Genomic DNA, 13346 nt, shown 5'->3' with positions numbered 1-13346 from the left:
AATAAATGTTACCATAGTCAATAAAAGTTTAGTTCATGTTTTTTTTTGTTTTGTTTTGAAATAGTTTTTAATGCTCTTTACTTAAAATAATTTCAGCGAACCGAAATTAAAACGAAATTTGAGGCGATAACTACTTAAATGAATTTTTATATAAACTACGCATGCCCTAATCAAATATTCCCTTACGTTGACGGAACTCTCTTACATTGTTAACACAGAATGCTCAGGTGCCCCTCCTTCAAATTGAAAACGGGGCTCTCCATTTCAAAGTCGCTGCTATTTTGATTTTTTCTCAACCGGTTCGTGAATTAAAAAAAAAAAAATTTACAAACTACTTAAAAATACAAACCAATGAACTTTTCTACCATAAAAGTAACTTTTATTGACTATGGTAACATTTATTTCTTGTATAATTATATTATTATATATATAACATTTTCTATTTGTAAGGAAATATCATTTTGTTGGTCACTCTTGGCTACGAATGGAAACAAAGTTGATATAAAAAATATATTTTCGTGAAAATTATCTTTACTTTCATCATATTTTGCTTAGGGTAAAATTTTTGAGTATCAAAACGTATCTTTTTACAACCCCCACCTTTTCATAATCTATCATACTTTCATCAGTCACAGTCCATTTTCTGTAGGCTGTTTTTTAACCCAGTCAACGACGGGTACTTCTGATAGTATATATATATATATATATATATATATATATATATATATATATATATATATGTGTGTGTGTGTGTGTGTGTGTGTGTGTGTGTGTGTGTGTGTGTGTGTGACAGTTTATGTATATGCGTGTTTATTTTTATTATTATTATTTGTTTATTTTCTATTGTTTTTTAGTCTTAAAATTATTTTGTATCTCTATCCTAGAGCAAATTTTATCCTGTGAACACAGTTGTTCGCTATTTCTCTCCTACAGTTTAATAGATGTGGGGGTTCTTAAAGTATAGGATAGCAAATTTTTCATGAAGGCATAATCTACATGGATCGTCTAGGTCTCTACATGTGTTTGCTTGCCTTACTATTTTTCATTCAACTATCTGCGAACGTCCGCTTTCCTTGAATTCCCAGTATTTGTTTTCTAGCGTCGTTTTCATACGGTGTTTTTTTTTTATTATTGAATGCACTTTTGTGTCATAATATCTACTTTTAAAATCTAAGAAAGTCATACCTACGTAATATTTCTTGTTATTCGGGGTTTCTTTCGCAAATATTGTGGCCTGGTAAACTACGCTTTTGGTTAGACATTTCTTTTGAAGCGGGCAAAGTGTGCAGTGTCTACAGTTGCATTTATCTTGTTCGTTATTAGTATTTTTATTTCTAGTATGGTTGTTCTTGTCTGGAGTTGGTTTATTATTATTATTATTATTATTATTATTATTATTATTATTATTATCATCATTTCTACTAGTTACGTATGTCTTCTGTGTTAGTTTTATTTTTGTGATGGTGTCTACTTTTTTATTGTTTATTTTGTTGTTGTTTTCATTGCTTTTATTTAATATTTTATTATTATGTGCTTTAATTATCATCTATAAATTTTCGCAGCAGCTGTAGGATAACTTTAGGGTATTTTTATTGCAAAATTTGTGTAAGGGGTTTGTTGCGGGAGAGTGCTTTTTGATAAGATCTAGAAATGTTTTGCCAAGTTTTGCTTTTAACATTTCATTGTATGGCGCCTTATATCAGATTATATTTCTTTTTCTTCCTTTTTAAATTTTATTATAGTTATTGGTGTTTTGTTGCTTATATTTGATATCAATATTTTTGTATCCACTATTTTTAGGGCTGTTTCATAGATATTGGTTGACCTGTTAAATATATTTTCATCGCTTGAGTTATTGCTGAGTCTACTTACGATCGAGTTAGGAATCTGTTTTATAATTGATGGTGGGTGATTATACTTAGGGTTTACGCATATTGGATTAGCGTTATCTTTAAGTAGGGTTCATACGTGTTTATATCTAAATTTAAGGTGACGTCTAGAAAATTTCTTATTTTTATGTTAGCTAATACGTCTACTTTTAGGCCTAATTTTTTCATTTCCTTGTGTATGATTTTCTTAAAGTTATCTCCCTTGACTTTGTTGGAGTCTTTTATTATAGCTAGTCCATCATCTCTATATAGGCCGATATCCATAGTATCAAATATGCTTGTGAGGTAGTTATCGTAGAATGTAGAACTAGATAAAAAATATAAGAATTAAAAAATCGAGACATAGCCAATAGATTGCGCTGAAGCCCATATGGTTAGTATTGCACACTTCATGCGTGTGACGACCTGGGTTCGCGCCTATGTCGGAGCACGTCACTGATGAGATGCAGTACATCGAAACCCACTTTGGGTCTGGCGTTGTCCGTTGTCGATGCAATTGCTCGATTCTATCTAATTCTGGGTTCTAGCTTTATCATGAAAAGTGTATGTGAACTGGTATATATATATATATATATATATATATATATATATATATGGATCATTTTTATCCTTAAATCCTTAAATTAGAACACATCAGATAATAGAAAACTCAATATATTATTAGATAGAGCAATTAAAGAACAAAGAAAAATTGATGATCCCTCCCCCCCCCCCAAAAAAAAAAAATGAATAAATTACAATATTTCTCAGACCATCACCACCAGCTTGTCGGATTTTTTAGACCCAAATAGCATTTAAGCTGAGAAATAGAACATTGCTTCATACTACCCAATATTCATTTGCGATTGTTGTACCGTCTTATTGGCAATATGATAACGTGCTTCGCTATGATTTATTTTTTAAAAATACTTAGTCCAGCGAAGAAAACTTCCAGTATAAAAGATTTTTAAATATTTATTTCTCGTGCTGTAAAAGGACTAAGCAAACAAAAACAAAAACCTGTTGACTTGGGATTTTGTACAATCGAAAGTCGATACATGATAACAGTTATATACATCAAGTAACACAAGTTATCTCCCCTTTACTGGGATTACTCACACCATCACCATTGCCTGCAACCTCCCACCACACAATCACCTGGTATATCGTAGTAGCAAAAACTACTACTCCTTCTTTAGTGTTAATAAAGCTTCTGTTCCGTTCACGCGTGTGTCTCTCTCTTCTCTCGATGTTCTTTCTAACCCTTTACTAATCCAGCCACATAATACAACATCCATTCATCCATAGCCCTTGAGCTCCTGGAGTGGCATAGGTCATCTACAACTTTTTTTTTTTTTGTAGATATTGGCAGATACCTGCTGACGAAGAAAGTTCAGAACTATTAACCTTCAATTCATTTGGTCGTTATTCCTTCACACGTCTACCATATGGGATACATAGTGCCTCTGAAAATATTTCAAGCATAAGTAGCCAAGATAATTGGAGGTATAGAAGGAACGAAGAACTCCCAGGATGACATAATAATATGGTCAGAAACCCTTAAGGAACACATGAAAATACTAGACAAGGTATTTAGCCAGCTGCGCAAAACTGGATTGAAACTAAATAAAGCAAAATGCGAATTTGCAACAAAGCAATTAACATACGTAGGTCATCTTATCACTCATGAAGGAACAAAACCGGACCCTTCCAAAATAAAGGCTATCATAGACATGCCTCTTCCCCAAAATAAAAAAAGACATACAACGAGTTTTGGGAATGACAAATTACCTATGTAAATTCATACTGGAATATTCGGACGTAACTACACCGCTAAGAAAACTCCTACACAACGATGCACTCTGGTCATTTGATAAACTTCAAAAAGAGGCTGTAGAAAAGTTAAAACAAGTAATACCAATTTTGAAATTCTATGATTCTTCTAAAGAAATAAAAATTACCACTGATGCTAGCAAACATGGCGTCGGCGCAGTTCTACAACAAAAGCATAATGAAACATGACTACCCGTATCATACGTATCACGATCGACAACTCCTGCTGAACAAAACTATTGTCCTATTGAATTGGAAACACTTAGCATAGTGTTTGCCTGTAACAAATTTCACCAATTCATCTATGGAAGAAAATTTTATATTGAAAACGATCATAAACCATTAAGGCAGATTTTTAAAAAATCAATCACCAAAAGTCCTCCGATAATACAAAGATTTCTCATGGCACTTAAAAAATATGAATTTGAAGTGTTATATATCCCAGGTTGAGAATCCGTAATTTCTGATGCATTATCGCGTGCATCGGACAGCACACAAGAGATACCTGATATGGAGATGGACAAATATATCCATACGATCCTAAAACAATTCCTATGAGTGACCAAAAACTTGACGTCTACCGAGAGGAGACTGGGAAAGACCCATCATTACAAATGCTTATAAAATATACAACGTCAACTTGGCCAGAAAATAAAGACGTACTCCCCACAATAGCGCCGTATATGCCAGTTCGGGATGAAATATCGGTCGGCAAAGGACTAGTACTAAAAGGTACACGAATAGTGGTCCCAACCTCTTTAAGAAAAGAAGCCCTACAAAAGATCCATACGGGACACTTAGGAATAGAGAAATGTATTGCACAAGCAAAGGAAATCATATATTGGTCAAACACAAATCATCAGATAAAAGAAATGATAGGCACATAAATCATAGAAAGCAACAACCGTCAGAACCTCTAATGCACCATGAAATACCAGTAACACCATGGACGAAAGTTGCGACAGACATTTTCTATTTATACAATAAAACATGTGTAGTAATAATAGACTACACAACGAGATACTTTGATGTCCACAAACTTGATGACTGTTAATCACGCACAGTGATCAAGAAAATAAAAAAACACTTTCGCAAAATTTGGTATTCCACAAATAGTCATCAGCGATAATCGACCTGAGTACGCATCATCAGAATTTAGACAATTTGCTAAAGATTGGGGTTTCAAACACATCACGACAAGTCCGAACTATTCACAATCCAATGCATTAGTAGAAAGAAATAGACAAACTATAAAAAGGACACTAATAAAGTCACTTGAAAGCAACCAAGACTCATATCTAGCAATGTTAGCACTACGGGCATCCCCATTAAAAGATGAATCGTCGTCGCCAGCCCAACAACTAATGAAAAGAACGCTTAGGACAAACCTTCCCAACATCATGCATAATAAAGCAATGAAAAGGCATGAAATAGATAAAAAGTCTAAAGAACTACCAACACTAAGCAAAGACGACACTGTTCGTATTCGATTCAAAGGAAAATAAAACCTGAAAGGTAAAATTGTTAAAAAACTAAAAGAGCCTCGTTCGTATTCAGCATAAACAGAACAAGGAAAATATTTAAGACGTAACAGGCGTCACCTCTTAAAAACAAATGAAAATCCGACACGCAAAGTTACATACGACTATGAAAACATATTAAATCAAGAAAATAGTCCAAGATAAGCCGTACCACAAACGGGCACGGAAAAGATAACTACGACAACAAACTTCACAACGAGAGGAAGAACAATTAGGCTTCCAGCCAGGTACAGATACTAATTAAATACATATAAAATAAAAAATAAAAACTTAGTAAAAAACCGATGTTATATACATCAAGTAACACGAGTTATCTCCCCTTGACTGGGATTACCCACACCATCATCATTGCCTGCAACCTCCCACCACACAATCACCTGGTATATCGTAGTAGCAAAAACTACTACTCCTTCTTTAGTGTTAATAAAACTTCTGTTCCGTTCATGCGTGTGTCTATCTCTCTCTTCTCCCGATGTTCTTTCTAACCCTTTACTAATAAAGGCCACATAATACAACAATAACAACATTCACCGCTGCCACTGCTTCTAACAGACTTGTTTTCAATCAGACTCTAGAGAACACCATCTGTTGTAGCTTTGCAATACCGAATATTTGTGTTTCTCACCCTAATCGTTAATTGTGATTAATCATCGCAGATGAAAGCAGTTTTGTTGCTCTACCGTCATTGGTGTTCTCGCACCAGCCGTTACCATTGATTTCTCACGGATAACGATCGGCAATAATCCATTGAATCTGAGTGACAAAACAAAAAAAAAACACATCAACATTCTAGTTATTTCTGTTTCCTTTCAGTCGAAGTCTGAATGGTGCTATCTCTCTTCGGTCATTCCATCCTCTCAGGCGACTTGCGAGTACTTCCTGTGGTACCAACAGGTTGTTGTGTCATTGTGGTGTGTTTTGTACGACCTTTAGGATGGATGGTATTATCATCATCATTATTATTATTATTATTATTATTATTATTATTATTATTATTATTATTATTATTATCGTTAACTTCACTGTGTTGCGTTTTACGCCGTTTTTTTTTTTTTGTTTTTGTTTTTGTTTTTTTGTTTTACTCAAGAGCGGCTTTTTACACCAAAGCTAGTGGGCATAGTAAAAGAGTCAGTTAAATGGAAAGCACCTGGCGGAGGATGTTTGCTGTGTCAAGCAGTACTTACTTTTGGAATACCGTGATGTTGTACTTGATTCCCAAAGAGTTCAACTGTTTCTCAAGATCATCCGGAATTGACCCAAGCGCACCTTTGATGATTGGCATAATGGAAGTTTGCTCATTTGACAACCTAGCAATCTCACCCCTTAGTTTTTGATAGTTCTATAGTTTCTCATTCTTTTTGCTTGCTAAGTTGAAGTCGTTTGGGTAAGCAGAAATAATAATAATAATAATAATAATAATAATAATAATAATAATAATAATAATAATAATAATAATAATAAAAATAATAATAGAAACAAGAAAAACCATAATAATAATAATAATAATAATAATAATGATAATAATAATAATAATAATAATAAATATCATCATCATTATCATCATCTAAATATTAATTTACTTTTCCGTACGTCTAGAGTCCATCATCACCGCAAACATTAATCAATAAGAAGCGAATTACCTACTTTTATAGTTGCTCCTTATCAGTTAAAAATCATTAAAACCATTTCCTCTCGAAAAAGTTTAAAAAAAAAAAACGGAAAAAAACATGGCTGTCTGTTTACGGTTTCAAATTTTATTTTATAATTAAAAAAAAGTCATGTTTATAGGATACTGTAAATTTTTTTTTATTATAGTTTATTTTTAATTATCATTTTAATTATTATTATAGTTTTTTTTTTTTTAATTTTAAATGTGCAAATGAATTGACATCTGAAGAAATAGCAACAATCACTCCGTCAAAAACACATACTACAAAGTATTTACAGCTTCTCTTCCAATTTTCGGATTTTAATCATGCCAAATCTTTATTTCCTTTTGCCGGACTGATCGTTGCTATTTCTTCTGATGAGTTAAGGGCAGAATAGATTCACTAATTGATATAATAATTAAGTGATTGATTTTGCCATACGAAACAGATACTGTCAAGAACTGTAAATATCAACTGAATTAAAGGAATAAATTATAAGATGGTCAGCATCATGAACTTTGGAATATAGTCCTTTGTCATTTATTTACTATATATATATGTGTGTGTGTGTGTGTGTGTGTGTGTGTGTGTGTGTGTGTGTATTGTGTTAATATATAGGTGCGTGTGTGTTTGTATGTACACATATCTGTATATAGCTTGCCTACTGCCTATGAGGATGAAACGTGAAACCTCTGTATAGCTTATTTGTAATATATATTTTTCATAACTTATTACACACACAGACATGTGTGTGTATATATATATATATATAACTGTGAGTTACTTAGAACCTCTATTCAGTCATGGCTGACAGAACGAGAGCATGCTACCCCCGTAAAGTAAATAAAAGGTTCCGCTCGAAATTCCGTCCGAATTCCCGAGTCCGACAAAAAGAGTAGTCCGATTAATCCAAATAATGAGAAATGTTAAGATTGGTTTAAGCCGCGGAGTTTCAAAGAAATGCGTTTTTTTCATCAGAGAAAAAATAATAACAAATGAATGTTATAGCAAAGCTATTAAGTTGCTAGTACTGGCATAACTTCAAACTGCATTATATAAAAACTAGTCGTAAATGGGAAAAAACGTTTTTAGTGCAAAGAGTTCATGAAATGGGAAAAAGAAATGAAAAATAAAAATATGAATAAAAACTCAAAGATTAAAAATCCAGAAGAAAGAATATGGAGAGGTTAAGTATTTTCAAGACGAAATGATCATAAGAGTCAATGTTTCACATAATAAGAAATCGGATTTATACTGTTGACAAATAGATCACAATTGAAAATGCAAAATGTGTGTAAAATTCAATCTTTTCTCTGATGAACGTACTTCTTTGAAACTCCGCAGATAAAGGAAATTTCAATTATTTCTTATCTGAGTATTCTGTTGAATAATGTATAATTTACAGTCTTAAATTGTTTTCATATATATATATATATATATATATATATATATATATATATATATATAATTTTTAAAATGTAATTATCCATAATAATATATATATACCGCTTCGGGGGGGGGGGTAACAAATTGGTTAAAAAGGGAAAATTATTCCTAACTCGCATTTAGGTAAAAATGCACTTTCGTAAATAATTGAATTCATTCAAAACATATCGCTAAAACCAAAACAAAAACAGCATATATATATATATATATATATATATATATATATATATATATATATATATATATATATATATATATATATATATATATATAACTTGGCCTTTTGGTCAAGATCAAAGTGTAGCATCTGTTCTTCGGATGCTGCACTTCCATTTCTTGTTCTCTTTCGGTGGAGGAGAAATCCTTCACGACTGAGACAATTTTTATTTTTGTACCTTTTCTCCACGTTAAAAAACGACCCTGGTGTCTAACTCTGTCCCGTGGGGAGGCATAGTAAATAGGTATATATATAAGCCTAATGAATCCTAGCGTGGATGAACGCGGAATATTCTGTGTAGCTGAATTGTCATATATATTTTATAACTTACTACCTGGCTCTACCTACGTATTGAGCACTGTTAAAATATATACTTAAAGTTTACGCATAAATCTATACTTTCGTATATTAATTTATGTGATTAAAATGAAGTAGTCATATATATATATATATATATATATATACATACATACATACATACATACATACATACATACATATATATATATATATATATATATATATATATATATATGATTAAATGAAGTAGTCATATATATATGCATATATATATATATCACATTTTATATACTAATATTTAATTTATAAAGTTCAATGTAATTATAGTACATACACACGCACACACACACACACACACACACACACACACATATATATATATATATTAATGCTTATATAATTTCTTATATATATATATATATATATATATATATATATATATATATATATATAAGAAATTATATAAGCATTAAAAAACACTATAGACGTTTTTCTTATATTTATATAATTTCACTTATTATAGCTCTACATATGTATTGAGCACTTTTGAAAAATATCGCGTTTTTTAGTGCATGCATCACTCATTATAAATGCGAAAGTCGAAGTCAATATATACGAACGTCTTACCTTTTCGTATGTGTATAATCTCCAATTACCAAAGGAATTGAGGAATAAAAAGAAAAGAAACTTTTCATCAGTGAACAGCACAAGAGTTGTTGCCAAGAATGGTTTCGTACAAACAACTGAAAGAAAGCGGTCGGACTCTTTCCTTCTTTTTATTTATTTTTTATTTTTTGTGTGCGTTTTTTTTTTATATATATATCTTCGCCCGTAGTATTACTGAGGAAGGGAGGGTGGGGGCGTGCATATATATATATATATATATATATATATATATATATATATATATATATATATTCTCTCTGATATATATATACATATATATATATATATATATCAGAGAGAAACGTTTACGCGGTTGTTGGCGATGGTGCGTACTAGGCTCGTTAGGTAATTAAAACTAACGCTTACAAACGGCACGAATCGTATAAAATGTGTGCGGAAGGCCACTCTCCATTATTAAGTGATCGTAATAAAGTCTAAGATCTTTTTTTCTCTCTTTCTTTATTTGCGGGTCACCGTTTATCGACACCCAGAGGCCGCTCTAGGATAAGGGTTAATGAGTGGTGTAGGTGGACGATTTGACAACACCGTCACGATCAGTAATGGTGGAATTTGGGTAGGGTTCAATTACTTAAGAGGGTGGCTCAACAATAACTTGTTTACATTAGACTTGAAAACTACCATGTTGTAGTTAAATGAGAACCATCCCCACAATATTCTATTCCACAGATGGGCAGTTCTAAGAAAGAAACTCTGCTCATGGGATTTTCGTTCAGTTTTAGACACAGATAAGGAAATTATAGACAGTTGTTGTAATTAGTCGAGTATTCGTTGTGAATGTTTTACAGGGTGTGGGGCATATATTGGAGCTCAGTCAAGCATTCACCATGAAAACAATTGAATAGAGCAATATCTTCTTTTTTTACAGAGGCATAACCACTTATCAAGGCCCATGGACCACTCGAGGATAAGGGTTGATTGTACAGTAGTCAATTGGACAATGTAGTAATCATTAGTAATGGAAATTCGGTAAATTTGCTAACTTAAGTGGAACGGCTCATCAAGAACTTGTTTACGTTAGACTTGAAGACAACCATATTGTAGTCAGCTGGAAAGCAGGAAAATTGAAGACAACTCCACAGGCTTGCAATTTTAAGAAAGAAGCTTTGTTCATGGAATATTCGTTTAGGTTTAGGCACAGAGTGGTGGGGGGGATTATTGATAGTGTTTTCAGCTAGACGAGTGTTTCTTGTGAAAGTTTGGCGAGGGGGGACCATAGATTGAAGCTCAGTCGAACACTTTCCATGAAAATAACGATAAAGCAGAGACAAACTCGCAACATTTCTTCTGTGAGATAGAGGTTGCAGGGAAGAGAAAAGGATATCTCCTACGAGGCTACGAAGTCTATTTTGAACTCGATCAAGGCAGGACAAGTCCTTTCTAGCAGCTCCTGCCCAGATGTGGCAACAGTATTCCATCCTTGGACGTACCTTGCTCTAATATAGATAGAGAATTGCATTAGCAGTGAGATATCTACTGGATCGATCGATTTTATGTGAAAGAGGAAGTAGAGAGGTAAAAAAAAAAGTCCTCGTCCACTAGATTACGAAGACAAACTGTTGCGTGACTCGTCGCTTTCTACAGCTTCAGGTGTTTACCGACAATGAGGAAGGCGGGGCATTTGGAAATTTTATTTTCTTTCCCCATATAGCAATGCAAGGTGAGGAGGTCAGCTTTTCATTGCCCGTAGCTCCCCTGTTATATGAATCATTAGCGTTCATCTTCAACCTTTCTAGCCTCTCGCTAACTCGGCTAGGTATTTTTATCCTGCCTCCGCCCAAATCAACAGAGATTAGCCCATTCGTGTAATGATCCGGTCCCTGTTGATTTTGCAGTGGAAGTTTAGTTTTGTGCAGTTCTAGGAGGTCTGCCCTCCCAGGCTTTGCCTTTTCTCTTTGAAAAAAATAAAGTTGTGTTTCTCTTTGTTATTTGAAAGCGATCCTTGCTATTTTTAGCACACGTTATCGTGACGTATTTCTGGGAGTGTCAGGTTTCAGCCAATGGCTTACTTCGTTCTAATTGTAAACAAAGGAGCGGTAACATGGGACCACGGCATACTTACAGAGGTTTCTTTGTGTTAGAAGATAGATTTGAAATAATACCTATACTTGTAAAAAGAACCATGGACGTTTGGGAAAAAAAATGTACTCAACATAAATTCTACCACATTAATTAATGAGATAAAAATGGGAAACCTGCAGAGTAAAAAAAAAAAACAAAAACAAAAAAAAACAAAAGAACAAAACGAGTTTAAAATTAAAATAAAATATACCTCCCTCCTGTTCCTATAACGAGGCCCAAAAAATTACCAGTAAATATGTTGACATTAGTAGTAGCAAAAATTATGAAAATTAATAGAACAGGACCTTTTTGAATATGTTCCACCCAGAGGTAACAAGTGGGCATCACCTATTGTAGTTTTCAAAAAGTCAGATGGAGATATATGTATATGCAGAGATGATAAGATAGGCATAAATTAAAGATTATTCCGAATCCGGCTACGGATTTTTATCCCGCACCCCACAAAAAAAATCAACAGAAATTAGACGATTCCTGTAATGATCCAGACGCTGTTGATTTTGCGGTAGGAGTTTAGTTCTGTGCAAATCTAGGAGGTCCATCCTCCCAGGCTTTGCCTTTTCTCTTTGAAAATGGGTTAGCTTATTGCTAATCGCCTGAGGCGCCCTCACTGAAAATGCCGACGGGGACTGTCCAGCCACTTTTTGCAGGGGCGGTGACTTCACAATCCCACTTTCCGATCCTGGTTTTTAAGTTCTTTCAGTGGGAGAGAACTAAACATCTCTAGCCTCTTGCTTGCATGGTAGCAGTCGTTGGCCGAGAGGAATAAGATGGAGAAGAAGGCTTGGTGGTTGAGTAGGTTATCCCAGAGACCCTTTTTCTTGTGCCCTTTTTGGATTAGATCGAGTGTGGCCGTCCTGAGAGAAAGTTTGCTCACATCGTTTTTCCCTCAAATTCTGACGTTAAATGTACAGAAAGTTTGCCTATAAGAGAAAAGACACATTGCAATTTTGACATATTTTCATCCACTTTAATTAAAAAGCAAATAGGTTTTACTAGAGGGGAAAGTATCCATTCCTGTGGAACTACCAAGAAAAGAACATTTTAACTGTGAAGAGTATTATAACAAGAGAGCTTAATACATTAGAGTTAATCTTAGCAGATTAATCAAAAGATTAGCCAATCAATTTTAAGAAGACCTCGACGATTAAATGGAGACTTTTCCATTGAAGAAGAAAAAAGTCCCTTGTCTTGAAGTGTGAGCCATGTTTAATTTCAGAAGAGTTTCCGATGGGTAGTTATTCTATACAAGTCCTGGAGATAAAGAATTTTCGATGAGCAACTGTTCTGTACTGGTTCTGGACTTTATAATTTTGCAGCCAAAGTGCAAAAGATGCTTTTCGTATTGACACACAAAAAACTTATGTGCTGGAATGCTGAAAGATTTAATTTTTATGAAGCAATTCTGGTTTCTGTTTGGTGATAGCAGAACGTGAATTATGTTGATTTCAGTTCTTATCAGTAATGTTTATGAATAGAATCTTATACCTTGGGGGGGGGGAGGTCATACCTCATTAAATATCAAAAATATTTCAACTGAAAAGAAAATAAAATGTTAGAGAAAGACTATAACAAAACGAAGGTCTTTTTGAAGAAACTTTTATGGGGGTCTACTTTGTATATTGAATTTTTATCGGAAGTTTTCTTTACAGTTCTTTGCAAGTAAACCGATATTGTTTTTTTTTTTGGGGGGGGGGTGACATTTTATTTTAATTTTTACGGAAAACGG

At 33.5% G+C, this 13346-nt stretch overlaps 1 long non-coding RNA gene across 1 annotated transcript in view; it reads left to right on the top strand.

Annotated features, from left to right (window-relative positions):
- The window catches only part of LOC145245874 (uncharacterized), a 6271-nt gene extending 1063 nt beyond the window's left edge, over positions 1-5208 (top strand). Inside the window, exon 2 of the long non-coding RNA XR_013863042.1 lies at positions 3231-5208. This is a non-coding gene — a long non-coding RNA (uncharacterized LOC145245874). The remainder of the gene's footprint in view (positions 1-3230) is intronic.
- The last annotated feature ends 8138 nt before the right edge of the window (positions 5209-13346 follow it).

This window comes from Euprymna scolopes, chromosome 23 (genome assembly GCF_053919585.1).
Source record: "Euprymna scolopes isolate OS-2025 chromosome 23, ASM5391958v1, whole genome shotgun sequence".
NCBI lineage: Eukaryota > Metazoa > Mollusca > Cephalopoda > Sepiida > Sepiolidae > Euprymna > Euprymna scolopes.
Note: the sequence above shows the minus strand (reverse complement) of the source record. Positions and strands in the feature narration are given on the sequence as shown.